This window comes from Dermochelys coriacea, chromosome 2 (assembly GCF_009764565.3).
Source record: "Dermochelys coriacea isolate rDerCor1 chromosome 2, rDerCor1.pri.v4, whole genome shotgun sequence".
NCBI lineage: Eukaryota > Metazoa > Chordata > Testudines > Dermochelyidae > Dermochelys > Dermochelys coriacea.
In genome coordinates, this window is record NC_050069.1 from 51864609 (window position 1) to 51890963 (window position 26355).

Genomic DNA, 26355 nt, shown 5'->3' on the forward strand with positions numbered 1-26355 from the left:
AGACCTAAGAGTGGCTATACTTCAACAAAAAAGCTTCAAAAACAGACTCCAACGAGAGACTGCTGAATTGGAATTAATTTGCAAACTGGATACAATTAACTTAGGCTTGAATAGAGACTGGGAATGGATGAGTCATTACACAAAGTAAAACTATTTCCCCATGGTATTTCTCCCTCCCACCCCTCCACCCCCCACTGTTCCTCTGATATTCTTGTTAACTGCTGGAATTAGCCTACCTTGCTTGTCACCATGAAAGGTTTTCCTCCTTTCCCCCCCCCCCGCTGCTGGTGATGGCTTATCTTAAGTGATCACTCTCCTTACAGTGTGTATGATAAACCCATTGTTTCATGTTCTCTGTGTGTGTGTATATAAATCTCTCCTCTGCTTTTTCCACCAAATGCATCCGATGAAGTGAGCTGTAGCTCACGAAAGCTTATGCTCTAATAAATTTGTTAGTCTCTAAGGTGCCACGGGTACTCCTTTTCTTTTTGCGAATACAGACTAACACGGCTGCTACTCTGAAATCTGGGATTTTCTTAACATCTTTGTCTATGGCCTCTAGTACAACAGCATCATTAATGCATGCTGGCCAACTTAGATAGAGAGGTTTTGCTAAAATACTGTAGATGTCTTCATGGGCCTGTACTCAATCTAGGTTTAAAACAGACATTGGCCCAAGCTCCATAACTCAGCCACAGCTTCAGTTCTGCATTTTGATCTGTCCTTTCCCCATCTCGTCTGAGTAGTTCAGGAGTATTTGGATTCATGGTTCTGGTTAGATGGAAAGAAGACTCAATTCTTAAATTTGCATCCAGACTTGGGGCTGTATTTATAACCTCTCTAAAGTTCAAAAAAGAAGGAGATTGGATTCACGCCCAACTTTAGTGCAAAGATGCTGACATTAAAGGGCTCAGGAGCAATGCTCTAGGGACAAATTCACTGACAATGTCAGCAGGCTCAACTCCATTGATTTTAATGGAGTCGAGCCTGCTTATGCCAGCAGTGAATTCTGCTACTTCTATTAAACTCTTGAGCCAAAGTATAAAAATATATAGCTTAATGTCTTAGTGTTATCATTTACTTTTAAGTAAGAAGAGGAGTTTATAACTCTTTTGTGTGGCACATTAAACAGCTATTTTGTAGATGACTGTGTCTCATTTCAAAACCTTTATGGTTCCTTTCTTCAATTTTATTTTTAAAAGTGCTAAAGAAAATGGAATGGGTACAAGATGAATCACCAGTCATCTAGAATTAGTATTTATATTACTTTAGGATCTGTAGCAAGAAGTATGAATTCCTCCACTGCTGATCCTTCATAACATGCATTTTAACAATTAGCACTTTCTTCTTTGGACTCATCTTCTGGCCTGAAAGAGCAATCTCAAGTTTTTCATAGACTTCAAAAAATTATTTTCATACACTGAGTCTGACAAAGTGTTAAAAAAGTTAAATATGCACTCAGAAAGGCAAGTAGTAATCAGTACTGCAAGCACTAAATAGCTTTTAGATACTTCTGTACTATAACAGGTTCTTTAGAAAAATTTCTATAGACAGAGGGAACTCCAGATGTACATAATTATACCACTAATAAAAACAAATTGCAATTCCATAATAAATTGATCAGTTGTTTTGTGGAACCTTAATATAACTACAAACATATTATATATGTTCTTTATCTATGTTCCATTATCAATACATACTTTCTCTCCCTCTCTGTCTTTGGTTTTGGCACTTGTACTCTGACAGAGGCAGAAGCCCAAATATTATCCACTGTTATCAACTGTGAAGGACTTAGATTTTATTATTCAGACTTATGCTGCCATTGATACTGATCACCCAGATTCTTTTGCACAATTATGCATTTTAGGACTTTGCACAAATACTTAGCTAGATCACTAGTAGCTTGCACTGTAACATATAGGCACTGTTTCAGAGTAGCAGCCATGGTAGTCTGAATTCGCAAAAAGAAAAGAGTACTTGTGGCACCTTAGAGACTAACAAATTTATTTGAGCATTAGCAAGGTTGTAGATCCTTGATAATAACAGAACACCTCATCAAGGATCTACAACCTATCCTGAAGGACAACCCATCACTCTCACAGATGTTGGGCGACAGGCCAGTCCTTGCTTACAGACAGCCCCTCAAACTGAAGCAAATACTCACCAGCAACCACACACCACACAACAGAATCACTAACCCAGGAACCTATCCTTGCAACAAAGCCCGTTGCCAACTCTGTCCACGTATCTATTCAGGGGATACCATCATAGGGCCTAATCACATCAGCCACACTATCAGAGGCTCATTCACCTGCACATCTACCAATGTGATATATGCCATCATGTGCCAGCAATGCCCCTCTGCCATGTTCATTGGTCAAACTGGACAGTCTCTACGTAAAAGAATAAATGAATACAAATCAAACGTCAAGAATTATAACATTCAAAAACCAGTTGGAGAACACTTCAATCACTCTGGTCACTCGATTACAGACCTAAAAGTGGCAACACTTTAACAAAAAAACTTCAAAAACAGACTCCAACGAGAGACAGCTGAATTGGAATTAATTTGCAAACTGGATACAATTAACTTAGGCTTGAATAGAGACTGGGAATGGATGGGTCATTACACAAAGTAAAACTATTTCCCCATGTTTATCCCCCATCCCCATCCCCTACTGTTCCTCAGACGTTCTTGTCAACTGCTGGAAATGGCCCACCTTGATTATCACTACAAAAGGTTTCCTCCCCCCACCCCCCCCCCCCCGCTCTCCTGCTGATAATAGTTCACCTTAAGTGATCACTCTCCTTACAGTGTGTATTGTAACACCCATTGTTTCATGTTCTCTATGTATATAAATCTCCCCAATGTATTTTCCACTGAATGCATCCGATGAAGTGAGCTGTAGCTCAAGAAAGCTTATGCTCAAATAAATTTGTTAGTCTCTAAGGTGCCACAAGTACTCCTTTTCTTTTTGCATATAGGAAGTGGTTTAATGTACAATTTTCATTACAAGAACACTCTCCCATCAGTATTAAAACTTTTCTTCTCTAAAGTCCTAACTATATCTAAACACAGTTCTTGTCTGCCAGTTGCCAGTATGGTTTCCTCTACTAGTTTAGACACAGAAGAGCTGCACTAGAAACTGTTTTACAAAACCATGATATGGATCCAATTGAACAATATGGTCCATGTAACTTTTTTCTTAAAAATATTGTATTTTTCCTTCCAATACCAAAAGAGGAGCATTAACTAAAACATTTCTATTTGTTAGTTAGTAGACACACACACACACACACACACACACACACACAGAGGATTAAGTGTGTGGGCTTGACTGGAACTATTTTTCTATGAATTTAATAAAAGGTAATTGATTTTTAAAATACCTTCCAAATCTTTTGTTTGGGATAGGGTGGTTTTTCTGTCACCAATATTTCCCAAGTTTTGTTAAACCACAGTATTGATACTGAGGATCTTTCTTCATCCAGTGATTTCCAACTGGACATTTGACTGTAAGATCTAGTTGGAAAATTTTCATCAAAATGGCTTTTCAACAAAAACTGCTGTTTCAGTTTAAACCAAAAAGTTTTTAAAACATCAATTTAGAATACTTTAAAAACAAACTAAATGAAGCATTTGCATAATGTTGAAATGTCCTATTTTGATATTTTTGGAATGGAACACTGGGGTTTTTATTTTGAGACACTTTTAAAGTTTAATATAAAAATTAATGTTGAAAAAGGTCAAAACTGGAATCAAATGTTTCAGTTTTATTGAAATGAAATGTTTTCATCAAATCAAAACTTTTTTCCAGAATTTCATATAAAAGGAAAATTACAATTTTGTTGTTGTTGATTTCATTAGATTTCAAAGTTGTTGGGTTTTTTTCTTTTCTGAAATTGCAAAATTTCCCACAAAATCAGGTTTCTGCCCAGCTCTATACCTGTAACTGATACTTGGAACATGTCTTAGTTTTCATAAATATTTTTTCAATAGAACTCCCCAAAGTAGTTGCACTTGGTAATATCTTTAATTTTATGGCATATTTGCTTCTAAAGTGTTTCATTTTAAGATAAAGCCATCAAGTTATTCATGAAACTTCAGGTTCCTTCGAATACTCATCCCTCCCCTTCACAAACATCTTATTTAATCACTGCTTATGGGATGTCTTGTAAAAGATTTTTCATCTAACACTGCATCTTCAGTGTACAAACTGCTCTACATTTTTGTCTTCATTACTTTGCAACACATTTCTTCCTTCCCAACAATATCTTTCTTGTTTTTTATAAAAGATGGTTCTTGTTCTATAATAAAATTATTTAAATTTCTTTATTTCTACTTGACACTGCAGATCCTTGCTATTCCTATACGAAACAATATATATTCTTTTATGGATTATCTATATGTAAAGCCTTTTTCAGTATTGCTTTGGGTGACAGCTCTTTGATTTGTGAATATTACAGGCCTTGGGAATTGAATTTTTCCTATTTTTTTTGAAATCTAATAAAGCACTATTTTGAACTGCCAGATAAAAAACTATGTTAAGTAATATCAGTAATTTGGGGGTAAAATACATTTTAGAGATGTTGCAATTATCCCCAAACCTATCACCGTAAACACAGTACATTCAAATATAAGATTCAAGTTAAAAGAATTCCAAGCACGTTGAAGTATGGAAATGCATAGTTAGAACACCCAAACCACCTTAATAATGCCACGTAATGGACACCATAGAATAACCACATAATTATAACTAAAGGAATTTTAGTGCATATGAACCCAGATTAGATTAAACCGAATTTTAAAGACACATTCAATTCCCCCATACCATGCTGTCATTACAGAGTAGTTAAGGTTATTTGTGCATCCTAACTGCCTTTCCATATCTTAAAATATTTGGATTCCATTGAAATTTAATTAAATTTAATTAAGGATTTCCTGGGTAATTGCAAGATCTGTTATTTATTTTACATAAATTAAAGATATGTACTCTCAACCTTAATGCTATTTTAACTTAATATTTGCTTTTTAATTTCCTTGCTTTTTGTTTGTTTTGTTTGCTTTTGTTTCTCATATATAAACATCCAACAACAAATCCAAAGAGACTGTTCCCATGCAATATTTCGAATAACATGACTATATGAAGTACGTACTTCAATCATTTTTTAAAAAAATAGCCTTTGGCCCATTTCACTGGTATGAACTGACTGCATTATGCCATTCTTCAGCAGTGCAGAACAGCAAGGCTGAACTAGCCAGTGAAGTTCAATTTACATCTGCTTTACATTACTGTAGCAACACAAAAAAGGCCAGCATGTATACCCTAGTTTCCTCCTATCTCTTGTCCTCCAAATTCCCCTTAGCCTCTTTCACCTCCTTATATTCCTTGTGCACCACACTCCAAATTTCCCCTCTCCTGGATGACTCCTTCCCAAGAGCACAGAATTTCTCCCTCCCTCTTGCACCCTACGTTTACCTGCACACACCCAGTTTTCCTCTCTCTCCAGCCCTATTTACGTACTCCCCTGCAGACGCCCAGCCCATTTTCTGCCTCGCTTCAGTTCCTCCCTCACCCACATCTACCTTGTCCCTTCTGCCTTCTTGGGGCAGATTTGCTTCAAAGGGTACATTTTTGAAAATATGTATTTAAGATTCATAGTCTCTTTTTACTATGATTTTTCATAGCTGAAAGATTATCCTTCACCAAAGACTGGTGCATAAAAACTTTATTTTTCAGAGAAATTCTTGAACTATCCTCTTTCAAAATGGCCACTACCTATCAGTGAAAGCGGAGTCAGCTGTCATCTATGTAAAGAGCAGCCTGTGGCTTTAGTCCCACTGAGAAAAATGGGAAATTGCAGCCATTTTGAAAGAGGGCAATTCGATATGGAATTCACTATAGTAGACATTTCTTGTCTGCCCCGCTGAAGAAGAAACTTTCAGTTATGAAGAGTAGTGATAAACAAAATACCATTAAATCTAAATAAGTCCTCAAATGTAGCCTATAGCTAAGATTTCTCTGAGTATTTAGCAAAATGTGTTTAGTGCTAGCTACAAAATTTAAAGGGGCTGTTACTCTGCTAAAATAATCTGAGACAAAATAAAGGTCAGATACTGTGGAAAATGTTTTAAAGGACCCGTATTTAAATAATTGTAATTCAACCTAATGAACTAATGTTCTTATAAATTATCAGAAAATTTATTCTAGACTCATCTATAGCTATTGAAGTTTTCAAGTGTGTCAAGCTATCTGTGAAAGCAGCCGGACCCCAAGACATTGCTCACCACTCCATTAAAATGGCTATGTGCAAAAATAAACTATATAAACAGTTGGCCCAGAACTTACCAACAACTGTGTTTTTGCTAGAGGATCTTCACTGGAAGTGTTCCTCCCACTGATCCCATTTACCAGATTATCATGGACTGATCAATAGGTTTGGCCCCATATATTTTATGTTGCCACCCAAGGCATTGAAGTCAATAGTGTTGTGTGGGGGAGTGTGTTTGACCCACCCAATGCCAATCCAGCATGTGCATCACAAGTGAAGCCTGACAATTAATTAAAAGACACACATATGGGGATAGGGAGGTTAAATCTCAATGCTGCCAGTGTCCATCAGAAGTCCAGTAAGAGCACAGGAGAGATATACTCCCTATTGTCAGTGCCTGGACCTGGACCTAGACCCGGACCCAGATCTAGCACAGCTCACAGCAGCACCAAGCTGCATTTTCAGACCCTGCACAGACCCTGGCTATAGCATGCCCAGTAAGGACAGAATATTCAAAGAATTTAGCTGCTAAAAATCTAAAGTCTCTACTAAGCATGTGCAAAGTAAGATTTTTTTTCAAAGTCTTATAACTTTGCCAGATTTGGGCAGTTTTCCCCAAGGATGGCAAAAAGGCACATCCCTGACACAAAGTTCGTTCCCTTGGCAAGGTGAATAAATACCAGGCCGTATTTATAATTATTTAAAGATATGTAGTATCAACCTTAAATCATTTTTTAAAAAGTTAACTTTCATGGGCATATTCACCAGCATTCTGGAACAATTCAAAGCAGCTAGTGTGCACTGGCCTGTTAAGGTGGGTTTACAGCTGTTTTCCATCACCAAAGCATTCCAAGCATACTGATGAGCAAGGCCCTTAATTTGCATTTAATTGATCAGTTTATTGTCTAACCGGGCTGTGATAGTGAGACCTGTGCTATGTGAAGGGGAAAGCAAGGATGGGCATGGCAGAGAGAATCTAGTCCTTGAGTCCCAATGTACTTTAAGAGCTCTTTTGCTCCTGCCTCAGTCCCTACGGCAATGCTACTGCAATGCACATTGCGGCTCATGTTGTAAGTTCCATGCAGAATTTTTCAAGCACCTATACCTCAGCTAGTTGCATAGAACCTTTAAAGAGCAATGATAGTTAGGCCAAGTAACTTACCTCATTTTAACACTTTTGGGTACCCTCTCTTGCATCAGTGAGCCTTTCCAACTAATAGAATTTTTACATGGAAATTAGCTTTTGAAGAGGCTGGTGATTGGCTGAGTTAACACTCATGTCACAATAGCCTACTTTATGATTACCTGAGCTGTTGACCTGTCCTTCTTTGTAGCCTATATAATCATAATAATTAGATATAATCATTAATAATTAGCATAGTTACAACCTATTCTCTCCAAATATAGCCTATGCACAAGATTTCGATTAATTTTAACTATATGGAAGGTTTGAAGGGTGTATAACTCCATTGTTAAGATCATATGAGACCAAAAAAAAAGACTGAAACAGACCCTAAATTTCTTAAATGACCTAGTTTTTAAATATTTTTTACTCTAATTGACAGATTTACTTGTAAATTCTCAGAAAATTCATTCTGTATTAAAGAACATAAGTTTGGGGAGGAAATGTTATTTTTTTTATGTAACAAAGAGGTTGAATTTCTGCTTTAAATGCAAAATTAAACTTAGCCTTACCTATAGAGTCACCATGTGTGCCTCCATAATATGCCACTGACTATAAATATCTGCTTTTTTCTCAGTCTTTGAAGTTCTCTTTAACTAAGCTAGCCATGAAAGCCTCATTGTCATATACTGGTGAAAGAGGAAATTGTTTATGCTCAGTGCAGTAGTGCACAAGTCTATGGATGTCTTTGTAAAATAGCATATGGTATAGTTAATGCCTTTTGGCATTCCATCTGAGACCTCTTTCCCCTCCGTTCCAAGAATTCAGTTTGACTCTAGGCTTTGTCAAGCGGATATCTTTATTTGGCATGTAGCAATGCTAGCTACCCTGTGTTGATCAGACTCAAACACAGGGGCACGAATACAGGATATATCACAGTTTCAAAGTTACACAGAAGACCTCTCCCTTTATATTCATTACACATCTCATTGCATTTACTATATATTGCATTACACATTTTTGAATTGAATTGGTTATTTTGCAGGAACCAATCCCAGGGCAGCATGCTCTGTCCATAGTTCAATTTCCTCTTTACCTCATCTCTACATTCCTATCTTATTTTGTCTATTGTTATCTTGTTCATAGTAAATAGTTCCCTGGGTGTTCTCCCTCTTATCTTAGGTGGCTCAGACATTCTGTCTTTTTAGGTTACTCAACTATTTACTTATTTTATTTAGCACAAATATCCTTTTTTCATCCTGATGATTCATTTACCTCCCTAATCCTATCTTCAAAAGAATGAGGCCTCCCCCCATGTGTTAATTAGTCATTTCAGGCCAGGCCCCAGCTACATTCCCCTGTCTTTCTTTTTATATTAGCTTTTGTTTCATTTGCATTATGTTCCTGTCTTTCTGTGCTTTTTTTAAAAAAAGTTTATTACCCAGCATCATATCCGCAAGACCATAGTAGTTGTAATTATTTGAACCACCATTAAAATTAGGTCCAAAATATGAACCAGGGGTGCAAGCTCACCTCCTCTAGTACAGCCTGCTGGGGTGTCTCCAGTGCTTGAACAGTATTGTCCCCAATTTCTTGTTGCTTGGCAATGGGCACCAATTGCTCTACGTCCCACTGTTCTCAATTAATGGGCACGAGGCCTCTGGGGGCAAAGAAATTGTTCACCAGTGACTCTCATTCAGGGTTGTCTGTCACATGTCTTCTGTTACATTTGCCTCAGTCTGCACACATGGCCATAAGACATAGGTCCCAATCTGAGTCAGAGAGGTTTGGTTTGGACAAAATCCATTCAGGCTCCCCTGGCATGGTGTTGTCTCCACATAAAAGTCGTGGTATCCCAGAATGCATGCTCTGATTACCCCAAGCAGTATCACTTCCTTCACTCTCTCTTTAATGACGAGTCTGGCCCAACCTCCCTCCTTTGTTCAGGTTTATTTGTGCCACACACTCACAGAACCACCTATTCTTGATTCATTTACAGCAAGCTGTGTTTATTTCATCTCTGTGTGTTGCCATTTTCACAGTGGGATGATGCTGTTTATAGGTCCCATTCTCTATTGTACCCATACTGTCAACATATACCAATTCTTTAGAACCCATAATTGGCACAGCCAAATTATTAATTTCATGTGGTGCCTAAGGTCCAAGATCTTCTAGCCTTACAAATTGCAAATTTTCCTACCCAATGTTATGAAATCCTTTTTTCCACTAGTGTGGTCCAGGTAAGTGTGCTGATTCACCTGATCACTCCTTCTGTATTATCTGTTCTATTCCCTGCATCAGATGCAAAACAAGTTTGGAACCATATATGCTCAAGCAATTGCCTGAGAGCCATTATTATTATTCAACAGTTTACAGTACTTACAGATAGATCAATTAGTTTAGTGAGTTAAGGTTAAGGTTTAATTTTTTAATGACTGCAGAATTGTATAGGGCGACCCCAACCCCTGTGCCACCCAGTATGGTTGCCACAGTGTCCCTTCTGACTCTACGGTTTCTGTAGAACACCATTTTCAACTGATTCTATACTAGAGTACTTGGCGTTGGGGCACGGGATGTTGAGTGGTATTTATTATTTGCCCCTACAGCTGCTGGGTTCTATTTACATGCCTGCCCCCAGCCATCTGGGCCTACTAAAGTACAAATGTTTTGCCTTAGAAAAACCGCAGACTTGTTTATATGTGACAAGATTCCATAGTCTCGCTTAAAAGCCCCAGACTCATTTATATGCTACCATCTTTAAAGGGGTCTTTTTGGAATGTATTAAAGATCCATAAACTCTCAAAGCATACAGCTCCTTCCCTGTGGCCCACAGATACCATTCAATGAACCCCTTTTAGTTCTCCATCTGCCACCAATCCTGCCCCAGTGTCTGAACAAGACACATTTCTTAGAAAGGTGCATTGATTTTCTTTAGTCTTAGTCAGTGGTTTGTAGATGTTTTTTGTTTATTTTTATAGTACAATTGGATTCTGTTTCATTTTTGTGGTGGTCTTGGCACCAGGGAATTACTGATTGGAGTGTTTTTAAACCTTAGGACCAACTCTGCACTGTCCACACTAAGACACACAATGTTGTAAGCCTCCACCACTTCATCATTGTAAATTTGTTAGACAAAAAGGGAAGAAGCCATTTCTTGCTTCTTTCTTTACTTACTTACTTTACTTATGTGAGCTTCGAGTCAGCTTATTTGAACCCAGCTTTACTTTTTACTTTCCAGGTTTACCAAGCATACAGAGGGACTAAGTCAATCAATATTACTCATGGACTGTACCACTTTGCCTTTGGGAAAGGGTGCTAGGGAGCCTGATAGTGCATTATAACTTCAGATCCCACCTTTAGCATTGACCCATATCTTGCTTTTTTCTACTGTTTCCTTGTTGGTTGCCACACTTTCGTCTGGTTTTATTAAAATTTCCTAGAAAAATGTGTTGACATATTCCTAGAAAGAACCATGTTTATTATTCTGTTTTACATGGCCTGAACTCTAGTGCAGTCATAGTCTTTTTTTATCCTATGGGAAAATAGGGTTGATTCTTCCTTAGAATACTATTTGAGTCATGTTGCTAATGTTTTTTCCACTTTCAAACAGTTTTCTTAGTCTATATAAAGTGATACATCTCATGTAAAGCTATGCCTCCAACTCTATTACTGTAAAGGTGGTTTTTAAATCTTCCAAGGCACCTAACAAAAACTCATCTTTCTGAAGGGCATTGCAAGTGACAGAGAAGGGAACAGAACTGACTGTCAATTACTAATGGAAAGAGTTCAAACAAATTCTGTTTTACCTGTTCTTCACCTACTGTACCTACTGACTCTATTATTCCAGGAGTCATTGGAGCACATAATAAGGAGATATCTGATGTATTGGACTGCCTCAGGAGCTGTTTTGGCAAGTTTGTTTTCCAGTTGCAGTTCAAAATATCATTTAACATTTAGCTGAATGACAGTGACCATAGATGTTCTTTGCTATTTTGAAGATATTTCAAGTGCTTCATTTTTTAAAAAATATATAATGCAAACAGAGCTGAAGGTTCACTAACTAGCAATCACAGCCTAGGATACACTTTTTTGATGCTATGTTAGGACACTGAAATCACTGTTGGAGTAAGCCAAACAGACAACATTTTTCTCTTCTGTTTGCTTCTTGAGACTATGCTCTAGATGATACCCACTGAATTTATCCTCACAAGGGATTAAAAGAGTAGGAAACCCGCAAGATCTATCCAGAAAGAAGGCAGCTAATCCTAAGTGGCAGTATCTCTCTTCCATCCTACTTGATGGAAATCCATCTGTATGAACTTTGGAGGGGCATAGCTAGAAAGGAATGTGTGGAGCTGATGAGATCCTTCCATCAACAGCATCTCCTTGGAAGCCCATAGAAAAATACATGCAAGCATTAATGCTGATCATGGCTTAATTCAAATTCCTTCGGTTTAGAAATTCCTTTGGTCTCAGGCATTGCAGTAACTCTCTTCCTCCACAGACATCCTGGGTTATGTTGTATTTTCCTACAGAAGTTAGGAAATCTCTGAGGCTTGGTCTACACTACAAATTTAGGTAGTCATAAATCATGTTAAGTCGATCTAATAATGTAAGTGTCTACACTACTGAGTCCCTTCCGCCGACCTAAAGAGTGGCCTGTAAAGTCAACTTCTGTACTCTACCTCCAGGGAGAGGTAGTGCTTGTTTCGACCTCCACGGGTCAACATGTGGATAGTGCAGACACTACGTTGTGTAATTTGAATTAATTGGCTTCGAAGAAGTGTCCCACCGTGCTCTGCTGTGACCACTCTGGAGAGCACTTTCTACTCCAATGCATGTAAGCCAGGTACATAGGAAAGAGCTACTCTCCTGATAAAGCCCCAGAAACTTTCGAATTTTCATTTCCTGTTTGATCAGCATTGAGAGCTCGCCAGCACAGCTGATCATGGAGACTCAAGGCTGCAAACGTGCTCCAGCATGAAGTACACAGGAGGTGGTGGACCTTATTGCTGGGTGGGAAGAAGTCTTTCTGCAGGCAGAGCTCTGATCCAGCAGAAGAAACACTGACATCTATACCAAGATTACATGGTGTATGGGGGAGAAAGGCCACACCAGGGACACACAGCAGTGTTGCATGAAAATAAAGGAGCTTCAGCAAGCGTACCAGAAGACAAGGGAGGCAAACAGTCATTCTAGTTCTGCCCCACAGACATGCCACTTTTATGAGGAGCTGCATGCGATTCTCAGCAGCAACGCCACCACTACCCCAAAACACTCCGTGGATACCTCCCAGGAGCCCCGAGCAACCTCAAGCAACAACAAGGAGGACCTTGTTGAAGAGGAGGAAGAGGAAAAGGAGAATATGAGGCAGGCAAATGGATGATCCATTCTCCCCGACAGCCAAGAATTGTGTTTGACCCTGGAGCCCATCCCTTCACAGGACCAGCTGGTGGCAGAGCATGATTCTAGGGAAGGTATCTGGTGAGTGCACATTTCCAGTCAAACTGTAGGAGTTACAGACTATTTTTTTTATGTTTAATATGAACAAAAAAGTAGATGTAGTGGGTATCGGTGGCCACTTCAGCTATGCAGCTATGCAGCTATGCAGCTATTCATTCTCCAAAAATGTGCACATGGTGGCCCAGAAATCCTCCATGGAGATCTTTAGGAAGCTTTCATGGAGGTTCTTTGCAATCCTTTGCACAAGGTTTCTGGGATGGGCTGCCTTATTTCATCCATCATGGTAGGACACTTTCCTGTGCCACTCCTGTATTAACTCCGCTGGCATCATTACAGCACACAGCATTGCAGCATAAGGACCAGGTCTGAACCCAGCCGCTTGCAGCATCTGCTCGCTTGCTGCCTCTGTTACCGTCAGATATCATATAGGGTCACCTAGGGGAAACAGGGGCAGTTTTCAACACTAGTTTTTAAACTGAAAACAATTCAACTAGTAATCCACCCCCTCTCCCCGTTTGGTGAATTCTGGGTCACACAACCACGCTTTCCTAAACATGCCATGGTTGTGCTTGGAAGGTATCACCATGTATTGCAAGCAGCATTCCAAAAAAAAAGCATGGGGATGCTGCTTCCTGTTTGTCTCCCTTCCACCTGACCTGGTGCCGTTTTTGTAAAAAACAAACTATTTGAGGGGCTTTACACTGGTGCCTGCCCTCAAGCACCATCCAGGTTGCTAGGGGAAAGGGGGCTTTTCTTAAGTTCCAACCTGTGATCCCAAGGATGTCTTTAATAAAGCAGCAGCACAAAACCTCTCACCCATGCCTCATGGCCTTACTAACCATGGCTAGAGCAGCAAACCGACTCTTGCAATAGCCAGTGATTACGTTGTGGCTTGCAGTGAATTGTATTGAGGGGTGGTTTTTATATACAAAAATTAACCTTGCACCAGAAACAAGGTATGCACTGTCAGTGATACCCTTGTGCTTTGCATTCTTTGCAGCTGAATCCTCCACACCGGGACAGAAACTTTCCCAGATTAGAAGGTGGAAAAAGAAGATTTCAGGAGGACATGTTCAATGAGTTAATGCATGTCACTCTCGACAAGAAGAAGCTCAGAGCATGGAGGATTACACTGTCTGAGAACTGGACATGGACAGGGAGGACAGGGGAGCATGCAGGGAACAAGAGTGTGCCACGCAGGAAGAGATGCTGCGGATTATGAAGGAGCAATCAGACATGCTGAGACATCTGGTTGAGGTTCAAGAAATTCAGCTGGACACTAGAGTCCTTCTGCAGCCTATGCTGAACCTGCTGCCCTCATGGCCCAGTTCTACATCCTCCTCCCGCAAACATCATATGAGGTGGGCGGGGGGCAAGGACATTTGATATTCCTTGCACTCAACATTAGGGGAGGGTACAAGGACCAGAAGGCACCCATTCCCACACCTTTGATTCTAATTTCAATGCATCTGTAAGCAAGCTTTCCTTGTTTCTCCCCCCACAGCGTTATCAGCCCAGGTTATCTCACTGTAGCTCATTGCTGAAACCAGTATTCAAAGCCTCACAGAGATGCAGAGCCCCTCATGTACTCTTCTTATTGCCCTGACATCTGGCTGCTCAAAGCTGGCTGCCAGGTGATCTGCCTCACCCCCCAATCCCTGCAGAAACTTTTCTCCCTTTGTCTCACAGATATTCTGGAGCACACAGCAGGCAGCAGTAACAATGGGGATATTGTTTTCACTGAGGTCTAACTTAGTAAGTGAACAGCAGCAGCAACTTTTTAAACAGCCAAAGGCACATTCCATCGCCATTCTGCACTTTCTCAGCCTATGGTTGAACCGGTCCTTCCTGCTTTCCAGGCTGCCTGAGTATGGCTTCATGAGCCATGGGAACAAGGGATAGGCTGGGTCTCCTAGGATCACGATTGGCATTTCAACATCACCAATGGTTATTTTGCAGTTTGGAAAGAAAATCCCTGCTTGCAGCTTTCTAAACAGACCTGTGTTCCTGAAGATGCGTGCGTCATGCATCTTTCCTGTGAAACGGCCCCTGTGATCCCCGGAGCTTGCAACACCATTGAGAAGTACCCCTTTCGGTTTATGTACTCTTTGGCAAGGTGATCTGATGCCAAGATAGGGATATGTATTCCATCTATCGCCCACCATAGTTAGGGAACCCCATCACAGCAAGACAGTCCACTATGTCCTGCACATTGCCCAGACTCACTATCCTTCTTAGCTGAAGTCCGTTAATGGCCCTGAAAACTTGGATCACAACAGAGCCCACGGTAGATTTACCCACTCCAAATTGATGCCCCACTGACTGGTAGCAGTCTGGGGTCGCAAGCGTCCACAGAGCTATCGCCCTTCCTTCTCCACTGTCAGAGCAGCTCTCATTTTAGTATTGCTGAGCTTCAGGCCTGGGGAAAGCTCTTCACACAGTTCCTGGAAAGTGGCCTTATGCATCTGAAAGTTCTGCAGCCACTGCTTGTCATCCCATAGCTGCATAACAATACGATCCCACCAGTCAGTGCTTGTTTCCCAGGCCCAGAAATTAGTCTCAGCCATTTCAAGGTGATGTGTGACTGTCGCCAGCAACCGTGAATTGCTCTGCTCTATGTCTTACAGCAGGGCTGCCTTGTAGTATCACGTTGTTCTACATGGTGGCTCCTGTATTGGTTGTGTAAATACTGCAGAATAAGGAGCAAGGTATTTGAAATGCTCACAACAACAATGTACAGCTTATTGTGCTATGGCGTCCACGCGGATAACCCAGGCTTATGAAAAAAGGCAAGAAAAAGGCTTGGTTTGTTTGTCATTGATTCAGGGAGGGAGGTAAGTGCATCATTGGAGACTAACACCATGTTCCTATAACCACCTCCCAAAATTCTACTTGGCTACATGCACTGTGGGATAGCTACCCACCATCCAGTGCTCCTTGCGTCAATGCAAGCCCTGCTAGTGAGAATGCAGTCTGCCAACACAATCAGCATAGTGTGGACATGCAAGATTGACTTGCTTAAAACTTACATAAAGTCGACTTAACTCTGTAGTGTACACATAGCCTGAGGCAGAAGTAGCATGCTACTGTCAGCTGTGAAGTGGTGGTGGTAGTGGAACTTCTGCAGTTCTGAGACCACAGAGTTTTCCACCTTATTTTGGTCTTCCCATGATTTTATTCGTAGATATGAAAGATCTGGGCCTACTGTCTGTACGTGTTTCAGATATGGATAGTGAAGAAATATACTGTAAAATATGTACTAAAAATATAGGGGCATTTTCAAAAGTGGTATCTCCTTAAGTTGTAGAAAAGGAAAATACTCATTAGAGAGGAAGACTGGACTTGAGGCTAGGGTTTAGGATTGATAATTAGGAGCTCTGGTTTCTGTGTCTACCATATTTACTGCATGATAAATCTTTTAACCAATTATCCACTCCTTGCCTTATTTTCTCTATGTTTAAAATAGCAACAATACTTCCCGTACTTCGTAGGAGTTTTAGTCACCTATTACTTAGTTCACTGATGTTTTTACAATGTTTTGCTTCCTTCAAGAAATAGACAAATTAAATTCAAAAACATATGGAATGTGACTGTGTAAGGAGGGGAGGAGAAAATAAGACTGAACAGATTATAGTGCTATTATATGAATTAGAGCTGATCAAAATACAGCATTTGCATTCCTTGAGAAATTCTGACATCTTAACAAAGTTGTTATTCTATATTGGAATAAAAACTAGAAATTTCCCAAAGATGAAAAATTTAGGAACATTTTTTTTTGAGGGGAAAAATAGATCTTTTTTCCAATATAAAATGGAGTAGCCCTAATCTGGGGGACTTTATGGTGTTTATGGCTCCATGAATTCCTTCTTGTCAGAAAAATGCCTGACTCGCTCTAATATAAATAAATGTTTGCACTTATTTGGATTAGTTTGTGCAATCCAAGTCACCCTTCTCAAAAGAAAATATTGCAGATTTGAAGGGGGTTCTGAGAAAGATGATCTGGGGTATGGAAAAAACTGTCCTATCAAGAGAGAATAAAAAGGTTGAGATTATTTACTTTAGAATGGAGACAAAGAAGAGGGGACATGATAAATTTTACAAAATGAATTATATAAAGAAGATATATCAAGATCTTCTGTTCTCCCTGTCTCGTAACTGGAACTGGTTAAAAAAATTCTTATGGAATGTTTTCCCTTCGGTAAGTGTGAATTCACTGAAATAGAAATGTTGTATGAGAATGTGTTCATTTGACAAAATATTGTTTCTAAAGAAAACCAAATCAAAATGAAGCAGTTCAATAAATTCAAAATGTTCTGTTTTGAGGTTATTGAAATGGAATGTTTTGAAGCAAAAAGTTGTTATATATCAGTTTCATATGCTTTTTATATTATAACTTAAAATTATAAATATATGTCAAAATCAAAGCAATGCTTTATTGACACAAAATAAGCATGCTATTTATTTTATTTTTGTGGGAAATTTCAAAATTTTGACTTTTGTTCCAATTTGGAATGATTTTTTTAAAAAGTCATTATCTCCGGAGAGCAGAAATTGACTTTTGACAAGATGTACTCATAATACCAGTATAGCTCCATAGAGATAGTCCTGGAACTTGTGTTCTACTGTCCTCACAAGTGCAGAGAATTCCAAATTGTCATCAGGATACCATCCTCCGAGTTTGAGAGTCCTATATGGCACATACTACTGGCTGCATCCCTTCAGGGTGCTCCTGGTAAACCATAACTCTAAGCCCCTTAAGGCTTGCCACAATATACAGGACGTATGGCTTAGTGCTATCAGAACTGGACAATACAGGAAAATGAGTCAAACAGTGGATGTTTCTGAAGACTTTTCACTGAGTATCTCCCATTGATTTCCATAAGATTCAAACACACCTTGCTGGGTGACTTCATGATGTACTTCTGTTTTTCCCAAGTGGATTGGTAACCCTGATATCCCAGAGCTTCAGTTTATGATTCACTCTGAGGATTTCCAAGTGCTAGAAAGATCCTGTATTTGCCAGATTGGTAAGAGGATATATATAATATATACATATTTCTCCTCCCACCCCCATCTTGGGAATTAGGTTGAATCCTTTCAGTAGGAATCCTTCCAGGAGGCGTAGGCTTCATCTGCTGGGCAGTCCCAGCAATGTTTGGGCTTTCCAGGGCCTGCACTTGGTAGCTCAGTTTGTCATGCAGGCTCCCTGATCTGGCCCCCACTGACTATTTGTATCTCTCAACCACAGTAGAGACAATTCACTATCTCAGTCCTGTCCTATCTGTTTGGGGTCTTCTTCAGGAGCCTACCTACACTCTGCAGCTCTCACACTCCTTGCTAGCCTGCTCCCTGGAGGGTTGCACTCTCAGGCAACCTAACTAGGAGCAAAGGCAAGCATCTCTGCTCTTTTTTTCTCTCTAGCCTGCTCTTTCCAGGATTACAATCCATAAACCATTTACCTTGGAGTCACACATGAACTGGATTATATCACTTGCTCCAGGAACTCCTACAGGAGCCTTCCTACTTACTTCAGCTTTCACTAGCAACTGAGCTACTTGCTAGCTCTTATGAAGAATCAGGTGATCTTCATGCTGTCACCTGATCCCTACCCTCACAGCACCAGCTGGGAGGCAGCTGATTAATCACAGGTAAGGGCTAAGCCCAACTCCCTTAAGGGACACTTTGCCCAATGACAGAGCTGCTTCTCTCAAGCCTCTAAACTGTCAAAGGGGTTACACAAGAAAAAGGGAACATGCAATGAAATTGAAAGCTAGTAAATTAAAAAAAAAGGAAATACTTTGTCATAAATTGTGTAATTAGACTGCGGAATTCATTTGTCACAGGAGGCTGGCAGGCTAACAATGTATCAATGTTGAAAGAAACTGGACATTTATATGATTAAGAACACTATTCAGAATTATAATAGGTAGTGCTAAAAAAAGTTTGTAAAGGATATAAAATTTCATGATTCAGTCTTAACGTCCATTTCTAAGTATCAGGGGTTAGGATTATCCAAGATCTTCCTAGTGCACTGTCTCCTATTCATAGACTCATAGAATATCAGGGTTGGAAGAGACCTCAGGAGGTCATCTAGTCCAACCCTCTGCTCAAAGCAGGACCAATCCCCAATTTTTGCCCCACATCCCTAAATGGCCCCCTCAAGGATTGAACTCAAAACACTGGGTTTAAGCAGGCCAATGCTCAAACCACTGAGCTATCCCTCCCCATATTCCTTCTCCTGAGGCGTCTGGTGCTGGCCACTGTCAGAGACAGGATTCTGGATTAAATGGGTCTGATTTAGCAGAGCAGTTCCTATCTTCCTAACATTACTTCAGCATGAAGTGTAAAAAATTTGGAAAATCCCAAAAGTTAAAGGTTTTTGAGTAAATGCTAACTTGACCATGCTACCTGATATTTCTTCTGAAATGTTCTCAAACTTAGCATTGCATTAATATTAAGGGATCTCCACCCCCATACAATGAGCCAAAAATTCTTCATGTAAATAATCCAATTAAAGGTGAGCAGAAGCCCATATTTTGTAAACTTTGTTAATTACTTTGGGATCCTTAAGATAAAAGACATAATTTGTATTACTATCACACTAGCTAACACTTGAAATGTACAGTTATTTAAACATATTTACTTTATTATAACCAACAAAATTGCATGAGCCTCACTACTTTGGAACAGCTTGCAATATTGCTGGTTGGATGTTTTGCCACATACACTCACAGGATGAACAAGCAAGAAATTAACTTAAATGCCCATGTTTAAGTTTCTACAAATTAATTACATGAGTTTCATACAAAGAAAAAAAAAGATAATTCAAAATATCTACAATCTGCCATCGATATATCATGTGAAATCCTGATCCCACTGAAGTCAGTGGAAGTTTTGCCATTGTCCTCAATGGCACCAAGATTTTACTGTTAGAGAACAATGATCATACACTATATCTTAATATGCAATGAAAGAAAATAAAAGAAGTTTGATTCAATCATGAAATTCAAGCTAGCCTGACAATATGTATAGAAAACTACCCTAAAGCAATATAATCCAAAATATTTTACATTTTCAATTTGCAACTAAAACTTCTAAGTAAAAATATACTAAATGACAGCATACAATCAATATGTTGCCTGTGATAGCGGTGGACTGGACTCAGGAACCCAAGACATCTCTTTCCATCTTATGTCCTATGCAGTTTCATGCATTTGTTTAATGTGAGAATTTTATAAAAGTTACGCTAGAGAGAGGAGAAATCTAATAAATTAACTTGAAAATGTTCTGCTGCTTCCAAAAGTAAAGTGTAAAATGTATAGAAATGTCACCTTCTATAACAGTTCTGGTTCATTATGGATTCAGAATCATAACTGCTTACTTTAGTGGAGGGGAAAAGATTTAACTGCTTTTTACCAGTGATGGAAGAGTAAACTGAGTTCTACTGCTTCTCAGGCTTTGTTAATAGAATTGTCCACTAAGTTCCAAATGGCCAACTTTTGCCTCAACTACATATGTTCAACCCCATAGAGACCAATTAGTTACACCTTTGTAACCCTATTAATAAGAATTATCAGGTGAACCTGAAGGTATAATTTCATACAATCTTTATTACTGGTGATCATGAAAGAGAAGGAAAGAACCGAGCTTGACTCTCAGATTGCAGGATGCATTTTCAGAGTTGCCAAAACCAAGTACATTTAGTCTGGAAACATTAACACAATAAATGAGAAATTTTACAATCTCTTGTGCTGGCAGAACCACAAATAACTCTGGATGTTTCCTTTACTGACTTCTTTCTTCTTCCTGTTAGAACTAGAAGCGATAGGGCTATAATGCTATGAGAAAAGTTGCCCTCAGAAAATCTGCATGACTACAGATGATCAGGTTGGGGAAAACACTTGAACCTTTCCTATCCAAACTGAACATCCCAAACATTTTAGTGAAGCATCACTAGATAATGATCAATACATTCCCCTATGTTTTCAGTGCTAAATTAAAATTGGGTTATGCTGTATAATAAATGTATGTTTATTAAGGATAGTTTGCCTTGAAAAGGGAAAGATGGAGGGCCCCCAGCAACTGAAACCAGGATTTTTGGATGGAAAATGGCATCTATTACCAAATTCAGATGCTATTACTACAGCTCATGTGCACACTAAATATGAATCATTCCTGAGCTGCCAGACATCACTTAGGGCATGAACAAAACTCTGCCATCCTTGTCTATCATGCTGGTTACTGGAATAGCTACCTTGTTGTGCTTCTATACATTAACATTGTTATGAAGATAGTTTTTTGGTCTATTGCGCAACACCCACTCTGGAGGGCCAGTGGACAGCTTATCATGAGGTTCCTACCTGGTTAAACCTCCTGCTGGCTTGGTTCTCAAGGTCATTGGAATGCATGCTTCACCATGTCAAGGTGCATTCCCCAGGGAATGCCGCTGCACATTGCTGTTCACTTATTTCAAAATCCTATGTAATGAAACTACACCCACATTACAAACTCCCTTAGACTTGATAAGACATGAAGGAGTCCTTTAAGCTGCTTTGTTATGGAATAATGTTTGGAGCAGTATTAGCTTCCACTTTCTGTTTTCACAATAAAGGACCTGAAGGGGGTCTTTTGTATATCTTGGATTTAAGTTTTTATGAACCCAGGTCAATGTTTGCATTTTTTTTTCCCAATCCTTCACTTGAGCCTGAGCCTGAAGTACCTTTCACAATTATGAACTAGTGCAAATATAATTCAAGTGTGGTGGAATTGCACCAGACAACATTCACCCTGTGTTCTTGAAAACTGAAAGAAAAGGAAAGGTAAGGAGGTCAACCCTGTGGCTCACTATGAGCCATCAACCTTAACTGAATGTGTCTGAAATGTAAGGGAGTTTGCTGGTTTTCAGTTTCTCATCTGTTCCTGGTCTCTTCCCACCTCTCCTCACACAACTTACTTGCACTGAATTATTCAAATAGAGTCAAGAAAAATGTCATGTGAAATTAGATATTGGAGCTAAGCAGATGTGATCACATCAGAAAAACAAATACGGATACTAATTTTAAAAACACTCAAAGACTTGTAATACAAGTAGTAGTACAAATATTTAGATAATCAAAACCACTTCTACTCATGGACACCAAACATGTAGTTTCTGGCAGGTTTCTGCTAATTATGTATAGGCATATCCAGTAGGTCAGACATTCCTAATACAGTTATTCAGCAGTGATACAACAGGGCTGACACAGGAAAACAAAGGGGTGGTGCATTGATCAAAAAAGAGACAGAACATTCTGCATTATTTTTGTGCTGCAATTATCCGGCTGTGTTTTCCATTGCTCTGGTTGTGCAATGAAATCTGTGCCATTGTAAATTATTTTGAAAGCATAATAGGTATTTTATTTAACCAGTTAGTTTGATTCTGTGATGCTGACTATGTGTGCTATAGACTGCATCTTTGTGAGACAAAGCAAAGAGCCCCAGACAGCCCTAAAAGTAACTTACCTTCATGAGAAAAAGACCCACCATGTTTAAAAAAAATATAAATTGCAGCCTTCAGCTATGTGTGTGTTATGGCTGCTGCCTGAAAAAGAGGCATTAACTGTGATGTCAAATATGCTCAGGGATATGCTTTATCGTGGAGTGACACATCTCTTTTCAAATGGGTGAGACTTCAAGGAAATGACAAAAAGATCTTCCTCATCCTGATGGGGCAGATGAGCATGTCCGGAGCACAGCTAAATACAGACGTGCCACAAAAATAACAATAAAAAATGTCATTTGCCCAAAGAGAAAGTAACTTATTCTTATAACAAATAAAGGGCCACATTCTGATCTCTGTTACCCTGGTGTGAATCCACAGAAACTGCAGCACAACAAATCTCAACACAGAGACAGAAACTAGCCCTGATTCTCTCCTTGGTTACTTTGGGGTAAATATGGAGTTAACTCATGCAGGTTTCTTCTTGAGCTACTGTATTAAAATCTCTGTGTAGTAAAATCCATGGATGAAACCCTGGCCCCACTGAAATTATTGGGAGTTTTGCAATTGGCTTCAGTGGAAACAGGATTTCACTCCATGTGTGTATAAGGATGTGCATGTGTTGGATTCACATGATTCATCATTACCCAAATTGTCTACTCCGTATTATGCAGGATGGGCTGTTTAATGTTTAAGGAGGGCAATGATATTTAGAAGCTCCAAATTCAGAGATATCTGAAACATAAATCTGGGCCTACTCTATGTTGTATTTTTATATACTTTCCATGTGCAATATTTTAAAATTTCATCCCTAATAGTCAACATTGTAGACTATAAGAGATAGTGTTTAGCTTGAGGCATAATGCTGGGGAAGAGTACAGCTGAATATAAATGCAATGTTTGAAATTAGAATAAGGGTGACTACTGAGATGGAATACAAAAATGGAGATTGCTCAAGGAACACTAAGAAGCAGGTAAAGGCATGCAGCAGTGATTCATAATAGTCCTAATTAAGCAGATGCTTAACTTGAAGTATGTGTTTAAGTCCATCCCGATTCAGCAAAACATTTAACTATGTGCTGAGAAACATACCATATTCCTTTGTATACCCTATTGGCCAGATCCTCATCTGGTGTAAATCAATGACACTCCAATAGCTACAGTATCGTAGACCAGCTAAGGATCTGAACCTATATTAGTTTAAAAATAAAAGAAAGCTGCTGTAATTATGTGATACCCAGCAGGAATCTTGGAATCTTGTACACATTTAAAAGAATAAAACACTTGAATAAAACAAAACAAAACAAAACGACAAAAACAAAACGAGTTTAATCCAGAAGACAGGAGATTGAAAAGAAGAGACTCTATTAGAATGAGAGCAAGACAGATAAGTTTGTTTCAAGGAGGATTTAGATATTTTGAAATGTGTTTATTATCTGATTTGGAACAACCCCCCAAATGTTGAAATTCACCAAAAGGGATATTGGATCCCAGGCTCTGAGGCACTCTGCCTGATGGTCTGTCCTGGAGCTGAAGACTTGGGAAGGTCTGAGGTCTGTAATGCTAAAGCCATGACTTTAAGTTGTCCAATGAAACAAAAGTCCAGCTTGGTCTTTTCCATAAAATTGTTTATAAATGTCAGCAAAAGTTGAAGACAAATAGACCATTACAAGAGAAGCATCTGAAAGAGAATAAGTGTTTAGAAATTTTCTTGCCCTTTTTATCATACTCAAAGGAGGAGGGCTGCCCAGCCACCAAGTCAGAGTCCCTAGCTAGGTTCTTTGAATATACACCTAATCCTGAATAAGTAAGAAGTAACATATGATGTAGTTTGTTCATGTTTTATTGTAATTTTGCCTTAATAAAATGTTTCACAAATAAATAAGCCAATTTCTACCAATATAGGTTAAAAGAACTGTCATAGGAGGTCCTAAAGACTGCTGGTAAATTCATGGATTGATATGACAAGGAGTTAAAAAACTCTAGAAATGGGGGGGAATTTTTTATAGTAGAAATCATTGAACTTTCTTTCAATTATCAATGGGAAGAGGCTGTCACCTCTTACTGGACATTGTTTATCTGGAGGCCACTCAAAGGGAGTGAAGGGGGAGAGGGGTGGACGGTATGGAGTGAGTTTCAGCACCATGACTGTCATTCCCTCCCTATCCTCAAACCCTGGGATCACCATGGCAACATTGGGGATTCATCTTCCTGATTCTAAAAGATATCCTGACCAGACAAGGCCAGAGAAAGGAAACCAACAACATCACCACCACAAGTGTTGGCTAAATTCTGAAAGCCACCTGGGATATGAGACTTTGGTACTTGTTGTCATCCACTTCTTCTTGTGACCTTTTCCTTTCTCATCTTATTTCTTCTTCTTTCTGTCTCCCTCTCTTTGCCTCTGTTTAATAAGACTTCACCTTTTGCAACACTGCTGTGAGACCATGACCAAGGAGACAGCTAAAAGTGATGCTTTAAACAGCCCAATGATGGTGGAAATTTGCTAGATGTTGAGTGGCTGTTAAGACCATGTGCTGTGCTTGCATTTTTTCCCAAAACTAAGCTTGCAAGTAAGAGTCAGGAACAGAGACAGAACTTGCATTTTAGAGACTAACAAATTTATTAGAGCATAAGCTTTCGTGAGCTACAGCTCACTTCATCGGATGCATTTGGTGGAAAAAGCAGAGGAGAGATTTATATACACACACACACACACAGAGAACATGAAACAATGGGTTTATCATACACACTGTAAGGAGAGTAATCACTTAAGATAAGCCATCACCAGCAGCAGGGGGGGGGAAAGGAGGAAAACCTTTCATGGTGACAAGCAAGGTAGGCTAATTCCAGCAGTTAACAAGAATATCAGAGGAACAGTGGGGGGTGGGGTGGGAGGGAGAAATACCATGGGGAAATAGTTTTACTTTGTGTAATGACTCATCCATTCCCAGTCTCTATTGAAGCCTAAGTTAATTGTATCCAGTTTGCAAATTAATTCCAATTCAGCAGTCTCTCGTTGGAGTCTGTTTTTGAAGCTTTTTTGTTGAAGTATAGCCACTCTTAGGTCTATGATCGAGTGACCAGAGAGATTGAAGTGTTCTCCAACTGGTTTTTGAATGTTATAATTCTTGACGTCTGATTTGTGTCCATTCATTCTTTTACGTAGAGACTGTCCAGTTTGGCCAATGTACATGGCAGAGGGGCATTGCTGGCACATGATGGCATATATCACATTGGTAGATGCGCAGGTGAACGAGCCTCTGATAGTGTGGCTGATGTGATTAGGCCCTATGATGGTATCCCCTGAATAGATATGTGGACAGAGTTGGCAACGGGCTTTGAGGAGAACACTTCGATCTCTCTGGTCACTCGATCACAGACCTAAGAGTGGCTATACTTCAACAAAAAAGCTTCAAAAACAGACTCCAACGAGAGACTGCTGAATTGGAATTAATTTGCAAACTGGATACAATTAACTTAGGCTTGAATAGAGACTGGGAATGGATGAGTCATTACACAAAGTAAAACTATTTCCCCATGGTATTTCTCCCTCCCACCCCACCCCCCACTGTTCCTCTGATATTCTTGTTAACTGCTGGAATTAGCCTACCTTGCTTGTCACCATGAAAGGTTTTCCTCCTTTCCCCCCCCTGCTGCTGGTCATGGCTTATCTTAAGTGATCACTCTCCTTACAGTGTGTATGATAAACCCATTGTTTCATGTTCTCTGTGTGTGTGTATATAAATCTCTCCTCTGCTTTTTCCACCAAATGCATCCGATGAAGTGAGCTGTAGCTCACGAAAGCTTATGCTCTAATAAATTTGTTAGTCTCTAAGGTGCCACGGGTACTCCTTTTCTTTTTGCGAATACAGACTAACACGGCTGCTACTCTGAAACCTGTCATTATGCAAGGCACTGAATTTAGCCGTATAGAGTGGAAATCTGTCAACTTCATGAAAAAACTCGCACAGATACAGACATCATCTTCCTCTCCAAATGCAAACAGATGGACATC